This window comes from Elaeis guineensis, chromosome 10 (assembly GCF_000442705.2).
Source record: "Elaeis guineensis isolate ETL-2024a chromosome 10, EG11, whole genome shotgun sequence".
In the NCBI taxonomy this organism is placed as follows: Eukaryota; Viridiplantae; Streptophyta; class Magnoliopsida; order Arecales; family Arecaceae; genus Elaeis; species Elaeis guineensis.
The window spans coordinates 79,536,274-79,545,140 of NC_026002.2; the positions used below are offsets into that span (position 1 = coordinate 79,536,274).

The window sequence follows — 8,867 nt, forward strand, 5'->3', positions numbered from 1 at the left end:
TTTTGCCATCTTAAGATGCGGTACATGGAAGTGAACCTACGGTGAGGAATAACTTTACTGGGAGACGGAGATAGTGCGTCGCACGTACGTATGTAGATGGTGATGATTACAGCCAGATGTGGGCTAAAGGGATGGTTCATTCAAATTTAAAAAATGTATGTTAGAACTGTTATTGAGTAGATCAAGGTCATCATTAACCACGTGTCGAGACCCAATACGAGAAATCTGTACTGGGTTTACCGAGGAATAATTACTGTTAGTCCTTGTCCTTTGCGGAAAAAGGAACAGGGTAGGTAGGGGTGGGGGGTGCAGTGCTACAGCTGTGACGCTGTTAAAGGCGCGGTGACGTCGTCGCCTGTTTCCTTTGTACGGAGAGAGGGTAAGGGGTTTGGGGTGGGGGGGGGTGGGGGGGCGGGCGTGGTTGGTTGGTGTGGTGTGGGGCAATTACTTTATTATTATTATTTTTAGATAGAGTTACTTTGGTTTTTGTTTTGTGTTCGTTTTTTTAAGGGGGTTTGATTGCTTTTTGTGGCAGGGAGCAACAGTGGAAGATCTTTTGCTTAAGGGAGGGGAGGGAGCGCCCGAGTTTCCCGTCGGTACACGAATATCGAAGCACTGGTCCTGTACGGCACCCGGGTGTGAGTTTTAAAAGCTGGTAATGGCGGGTGGTGGAAGAGGGGGGGAAAAAAAAAGGGGGGGGGGGGGGGGGGGAAGACTGTGGAGGCACCCAAAGCCAGACCCAAATCCAAAGCGGTAGCGAACTGGCTCACGCTGATCGCTCTTCGTTACCAGTGATGGAAATTTCTGATCGAGTGCTGCTGGCTCGAATACTTTGATGCCTTGAACCAGCCAAAGAAATGTTTGGTTGAGAAGAGTTTACGTTCTGACACAAAATGAAAATAAGTAATTTTTATTTCTGCTATTTACTTTGAAAAAACATTTTTCCACCGCGATCCCAAAGGAAATTGAGAATTGTCCCAAACTTCCAAAATCCAACTCCTACATTCTTCTTGTATCAATCTTATTTTGATTTTTGATTCCTCCGCTGATCACAAACTAAACATATTGAAAGATATTGCCAATTTCAACACCCATTCCGGTATCAATTCTGAATGGATCATGAACCAATGATGCTCCAAATTCAATTTGCATAACTTATGTATATAAAGACATACTTGGTTCACCATCGTGATCAAAATCTGAAACCAAATGTATTTGAACGAGAATCGAAATAGTCATTATCCTTAGGACATCTTATAGTGATAGAAATCGAAACAAAATATAGTAAAATTTGAATATTTAAAAAAAATAAAATTTAAATTTAAAAAAATTTGAATATTTTCATTCCACCTTGAAATCAAAATAAGAATAAGAATCATACCCAATCAAACTATTAGAATGGAAGCTATGTAACTCTCGTTCCCATTCCATCTCTTCCAAACCAAACATGCCCCAAATAGATCATATACAAACTTGAGTACGAGTTAATTATATTTTTCAGACATGAAATTTAATCCTGATTTATCTTCTTGGGTTGGGGCAAAAAATTGAAAACCTAGCTTTTGATCCGTGGATGGTGATCTTTGTTAACAAAACTCATCTTGCCCATTTCAGACAGCACTAGATGGAATCCGTAAACAAGATTCATAGCATCTATTTATATATAAAAACTTTAGAAAGGCACAACTTTTGCCTGTGATTTCTCTTTGAATTTTAGTATCTTTTTCAACATTTATAATATTTTTCAATTATTTTTTAATGATAACCTTTCCCACATCTATAACGTCACGATAACTTACCATTAGACACGAGAAAGCCACAAGAATCATGTTCCATCCTTTCCTAGATTCTCCAGCGACGCAAGCTCTCCTCCAAATTTGCCGAGTAGAAAGAATAGATGAGGGCCAGCATCTAATACCAAGTTGCTCAGCAAAAACTTTCATAACTTGTAGCAAATGTACGGTCACAAAATACATGGGAGACTAACTCCAGGAATAGTTACAGAGAACAGATACTGAAGGCCCTGACTAATTTTGTATTGGGACGCTTGAAGATGTATTTATACTAGGGTGAGATGATACAACCGTAATATCAAAAAAAAAAAAAAAAAAGAAACAAAAAAACAAAAAAGGCCCTGTCTAATTCTTCGAATCAAGTTATCCGTGGTAAAAATCGAAATCTGACACCAACCAATCCATGATTTTTTTTTTCGGTATTTCAAAAAAAAAATCCATGAATATGCCTCAAAGGAACTAAAACTTGCCAAATAAGTCGCAGACAATAAATAGACAATCCTCCCAAATTCATGAAGTGATGAAAGGAATTAACTGAAGAAACTCCAAATTGAATTTATCTTCAAATAACCTTATCTGCTTCTGAACAAAAAGATGCTCCATTAAATAAATCCATCAAAAGAATATAATCAAGAATAAGATTCAAAGTAATTGGATAGTTAAAAAGAAATATTCTGCTCTTAAACTTCATTCATTCAAGATAATCATTATGGTACAACACATCATTCACTCTCACACACATATATACACTATCATATAATTTTCACTCCAAAGTTCTTTCATTTAAGATAATCATCATGGTACAATATATCCCACATATGCATGTACACAATTTCCACTCCAAAGTTTTTTCGTTCAGGATGATCATTATGGTACAATACATCACACACATAATTTTCACTCCAAAGTTCTTTCGCACACGCACACACACGCACACATCCATGTATGCATACACATATGCACTTATATAATTTACGGATTACAATCGCACGAGAGAAGAAGTTCTGTTAACAAAATCAACATCATAATTTTTATAGCAATTCAAATCATGGTTGTAGCTGAAAAAAGAATTAATCGCCACCGTGGAATGTTTGGTAGGAGAATTAATATCGCATACACAAATATAATTTACAAATTATAATTTACAATACAAGAAGCTTTGGTAAGATAATCAATATCATGGTTTGTTATAGAAACTCAAAGCACGATTGTAGCTGATAAAAGAATTAATATCATAGCTTTTTTCTCAACCAAGAAAGTTTCGGTAGGAGAACTAATATCACAACTTTTATGAAAACTTAAACAAACCATTGTAGCAAAGAGTCACCATCATATATATAATTGAAACTGAAGGCAAGGCTGGCAAGATGCAAACATGACAACCTTTGTCTTCTATCTGGTGGTTAAAATCACCAATGATTATGAAGCACCTCCAGGGCTCCACTAGATTGGCTGGTCATGGCCGAACAGGGCCTCTTCTTAGGTTAAAAGGAGGTGGTACAACATCTAGTAAAGCCACCATGTTGGTAAAGCATGAGGATGAAACAATATAATGGTCCTCGATATGCTTGTAAAAGTGGTGGGTGGAGTTGCCGTTAATCCCCATCCAGTGCACCATAATGTGGGATCTATCAAGCATTTCCCTCTCAGAGCAACGAAGCAGCAGGCCAGGCATGCATTTCTCGTATCGGCAATAATTAAGGAAATATTACTCTATTAAAAGTTTTGCATTCCTCCTGTATACTGAAAAGGGGAAAAAAAGGATGTGATACGTCTCTTTATAAACATCTCAAGTAAAATTCCCAAACAGAGCAGCTGCTGTGGCAATTGAAGATGACTTAATCAGCGGAATACACTCACATGTGAAAATACAAAAGAATTTCATTCTATAAGTTAGAATCAAATCAACGGTACAAGGATGGAAGCACCATCATTAAGTGATTATCAAAAAAAAAAAAAAAAAAATCTTTAAATGCTTAATTCATTCCTCCGCTGCTCTACTATGCTTAAGTGCCATAACAAGCAAAAGCATAAAAGAACAGCTCAACATCCTAGCTATGCAGGTCATCTATCTCTTAATGGAAATTTTTTTTTCTTGAAAAATAAATCTAACTTTCAGTCTGCATCATCAAGCATGAAAAAAAAGTTAAAATGTAATTTACACATGGGTTGAGTTCTCACTGTAAGCCTTTTGAGGCTGATCCACTCTGACATTTCACTCCTTTTCTGGAAGTGGATCAACTAAGTGGAACAGCAAGCTCTCTTTACATTTCCTGAAGAATCAGCAACGTTGATAGTTGTTCCTTGGATGGGTGGTCCAGCTTTTCCTGCTGCTTCTTGAGCAGCAAGTGCGCTTCTTGCTTAGTATTTGGTAAATCTCCGTCAAAATATGCTGGAACGCCTTCTCAATGTTGAATGCCTCCAGTGCTGAGGTCTCAAGAAAGGGGAGCCCTTCCTTCTCAGCCAATACTTGGGCATCAACCTCTGGAACGGCTCGAAGGTGCCTCATGTCGGACTTACTACCAGCCATCATGATGGCAATGTTGGAGTCTGCGTGGTCTCTAAGCCCACGAAGCCACCTCTGGACGTTGTCAAAAGTTTGCCTCTTTGTTATGTCATAGGCTAGAAGTGCTCCCACTGCACTGCACCCCTGTAATGCGCACTGGTGTTGGCACGGTACCTCAATCGACCAGCAGCGTCCCATGTCTGTGCCTTGATTGTCTTCCCTTCGATCTGTTCAGAATATCAAATGAACGACTGCATTAATAGTAGCAAAAAAGTGAAACGGTTATTCAATAAGTAAAACAGAGGTGTAAATGCAACTTTGAATCTCTGTTGTCAAACCCATTGACTTTCATTCACAATGCAAACTACAGCAGCAGTGAAAAAACAAGTTATGTAATCTGAGCAAACTGTGCATCACGGCATTTCTTAAGAAAATTCAGATTCATATTGTCTTCCACAAGAATCAATTGAAACCCAATGTCCTACAGGAAAAGTAAAAGAGTCTTTTTTTTTTTTTTTTTTTTGAAGTTTTCTGGAAAATGGTTACTACTCAATTGAAACATAGATATCAAAAAAGAAAAGAGTACGTTAGCTACAGCAAGTACATGCTCCAGGTATTTGGATGGAGTACCGTTATCTCCACCCATCAGACGAACAGTTTCATGGATGCAGTAACTTGCGGTTGCACAAGAAAAAAGTAAACAAAACTTCCCCTAAAGCTATGACTCCAAAGTGTCGGACGTGGCTGAAATTGCCAATTAAGCATGTTTTTAAATTCATAGTACCGTGATTCTTCTCAGAAAAAGAAGGGCACCATGACACCGTCCATTAATAAGTACTGACCTGTAAAAACAAAGTTAAGCTTACCCGTAAAGGGCCAGGAAAGTGGCTCAAAGGCATCTAAACAAAACAAATCGGCAGAAACGCATTAAATATAAATATATATATATATATATATATATATATTGATATATTATTGGATTAGAAGAGATTTTTCTTCCTTTGGCCTTATTCTCCTTAATTTACCTCCGCAAAATCCAAGCACCTTCCTTTTCCAAGCCTTAGATGTTGATTGCACAAGCCCATACATATCGATCTGCTATCTACGACTAGTCCTCTTGGGAGCAACAACGACACATGACTTATCAATTCATTGCAGCTACGCATGAATTCATTGGCATTCCTATGAATGATTTATGAATTGCGGGTTTAGACAAAATGTGGACGAATGGAAATCACTATCTTTATGGTGCAATCACTTCCTTAACTGCCGGTTCATTCATTTTATCTTCCAGATGCCTTAACAAATCCTGGACAAAATTAAACTTTCATATAATTCTTATGTAAATCATGGCGCCATTTCTGCACAATGTGAATCTGTTGGTCCAAAATTCACATGCAGAGCACACCAATAAATATAAACTCCGATCTCGTAATGAAATTTACCATAGTAAATAAATAAACCAAATTGCATTGATAAATCAGAATACCAGATGATCAAGAAGGAGATAAATTTGATATGCAAATTCAAATTTGAGATCTTGGCCATGCTTGTTTCTCTGGCATCGCTAATGAACCAGAATTCGGCTTTTGTCTATAACAGATTCCTTCACCTTGAAATCTCTTTGGATCTAAAGAAATTGAGGACGATCGTTTCACCCCAAAAACAAATAAATGGATAAATAAAATGTAGCAATTTAACCGAGCGTGGGCAGATCATAGCAAACAAATGAAATGGACCAAGAACCTGAAAACAGATCGGAGGGAAAAAAGGATAGAGCGAAGTAGTTGACCTGAAGAGTCCTGGTGGCAAATTCGACGCCGATGGTGGATTTAGACTCCAGGCAAAACTCATTTCTGGCGAATCTCGAGAGGATGTTCGATTTCCCCACTCCAGAATCACCAATCAGCACGTTCTTGAACAGGTAATCGTCTCGTGATCCACTCTGCGCCATCTCTCCTCGTCCCCACCAGCCTATCTGAGCCCGATCCATACAGTCAAAAATGGAAAGAAAATGGCAACCAAATCAAATCAATACTTGAAACATAGGATCGAAGTCGGATTGAAGAAAAGCCTACCAGATGTGGGATTCAGTCGGAGGAGCGTTTAGAGAGCCAAAAATTCGATGCCGTCGAGGGTGGCGGGGGATCGGAGAGAAAGAATCCTCGCTGAGTCCCAGGGGATCAATGCCAATGGCAAGAAACGGAAAACCGAGGAAAGGGCGCTAGATTTGCAACGGCCGTCATGATTTTATTATTATTATTATCATTAGGTTCGTTATTAATTTATTATGCGTTATTTAATCACAGATTGCTTTACTTTCCAAATTCAAATTTTGTTGCCTTCATTTATCTCGGGGCGTACACCGCCTAGCGTGCTTATCATCGGATTTCACGGCAGGGAAGAGGCTCGGCAGATGAGACGTTAGAGTATCAACCAGTTGACATCAGGTTGACACTTTTTTTTTTAGGAAAATCCGCTCGTCCAACCTTCGAAGACATGGCAAACATATGACGTTATGGTGTGACCAACTTATGATGTGTGCTTCACTCAACATTAATATCATCAATTCGATATCGAACATCTGGACAGTTAGTTCCATAACTAACCGTAAACAACCTACCAACAATCTATTACTGCAACTTGAGCGATTGCTAACTACCTAATAAGAATGGGAAAAGAAAAAGGGATCTCTCGAAATACTATCTTATCCCGCTGCTCTCACCATCTTTCTCTACCATTCTCCCTCTTTGACTATCGCTGATTTAAGCATCGGAGGATATCTCGTTAGAGAACTCTCATTTCTTTCTTTGATGTGTACGGACTTTATTTACAGACGATCAGAATCCAAGCTGTCACTAACCTATTCCAACTAGACAAGCAATCCGAGCTGTCCTACCCCCATCACACTTTATCAGAGAGGTGCAGCAATAGATTGGCACTAGAGAAAGGGCCCGACCCATTTCTAAAGGAAGATGGTGAGAATCATGTCACAAAACCATCTCATCATGTCACATCGACAATCATCCCCACATATAGGGATGGCAAAATTGATCCGACCCGATGGGTATGCACCCTACCCAAATCCGATCAAATCTGAAAAATAGGGTTTAATTGGATTTGGATTCGGGTTTGGATAAAATCCGAAAACTATAGCACGGATATGGATAGGGTATAGGTAGTGCTATTTTCTATCCAAATTCGAATCCGAATCCGATTCGAACCTACGAGTATGGGTAATATCCAAACCCATATCCAAATATATATATTTATAATTCTGTTTTAATAATTCTATTTTGGTTGATAATATGTATAAAATTATTTTGATTATTTATATGTTTTATGTTGAATTATAATTTTATTTCTATATTTGATTTCTATAAATCTGGACTTATAAATTATGTTTTATGTTGAATTGATAATTTTGTTTTGATTGATAATATGCATAAAATTATTTTAATTTTTTATTTTTTTGTATATATGATAGGCATGGGGCGGGTATGGATTGGGTATGGAAAAATGAATTATCTATGGGTATCCCCAAATTCATTGGGTATGGGGATGGGTATCTCTTTTCTTATCCGATCGGATATCGGATAGGATTTGGATATAGAGTATTAAATTCGGATTTGTGGATGGGTAGTACAATATCCGACCCAAACCCTACCCACAGCGCACCTAATGCACAAACCGTCGGGAACACTTCCCTAACAATTCACTGTTGTGAATCCTGATCCTATCAATGTGCTAGCTGAGCAAGTTCAACCACTCACAACCGCTGTACGGCAACTACAGCAGGGCACAATGAGAGCGCAAGTTCCTTCGGTAGTTCCATCTCAGAATAGCTGCTGGACCCATGTAAAAGGGTCAAAATGAGGGCAATGGCACTCAAACATAGTTCAAGCCTCACGCTGACGATCACGATTGGCCAAACTAGCTCTACACCACTCGCCTCTATGTCCTCAAAGTTTCAAAAGAGATGATTGAAGACATGGATTGCCGGATCCCTCCAAGGGGGACTTCACTTCAAGCCTCTCTCCATGCCGACATTATTCTCGATGTAAAAATGACCTCAAGAGGAAGGTTCAGAAACTAGAATGTCGAATTAGCAAATTCCAGATGAGGAATCTTGAACAGAATGATCGCTTTAACTTCAACACTCAGCCACCATTTTCTCAAGAAATCCTAAGCGAACTGATCCCTTATTGGTTTAAAATGTTATAGGTCGAGTCTTATGATGGCTTAACCAATCCACTCGATTACTAGAGGGATATAAAGCCCTCATGATGCTGTAAGAGGCATCCGATGTCCTCCTCTGCCTCACGTTCCCAGCAACTCTTAAGAAGAATACGAGAGTCTGATTTTTCAGCCTCCTTCGAGGATCAATCCATTCCTTCGAATAGTTGAAAAAATAGTTCGTCATGCACTTTGGTAACTAAAAGCCACAGCGAAAAATCAATGACAGCCTCTTCTCTATTGAACAAAGAGAAGAAAAATTATTAAGAGACTATGTGGCACATTTTAATACTGCTACATCTACAGTTTGTGACTTCAATGAGTCTATCATA

At 38.6% G+C, this 8,867-nt stretch overlaps 1 pseudogene; it reads right to left on the reverse strand.

The window, feature by feature from the left end:
- Positions 1-3,850: 3,850 nt before the first annotated feature.
- Positions 3,851-6,515, reverse strand: LOC105052162 (ras-related protein Rab2BV-like; annotated as a pseudogene).
- Between the last annotated feature and the right edge of the window lie 2,352 nt (positions 6,516-8,867).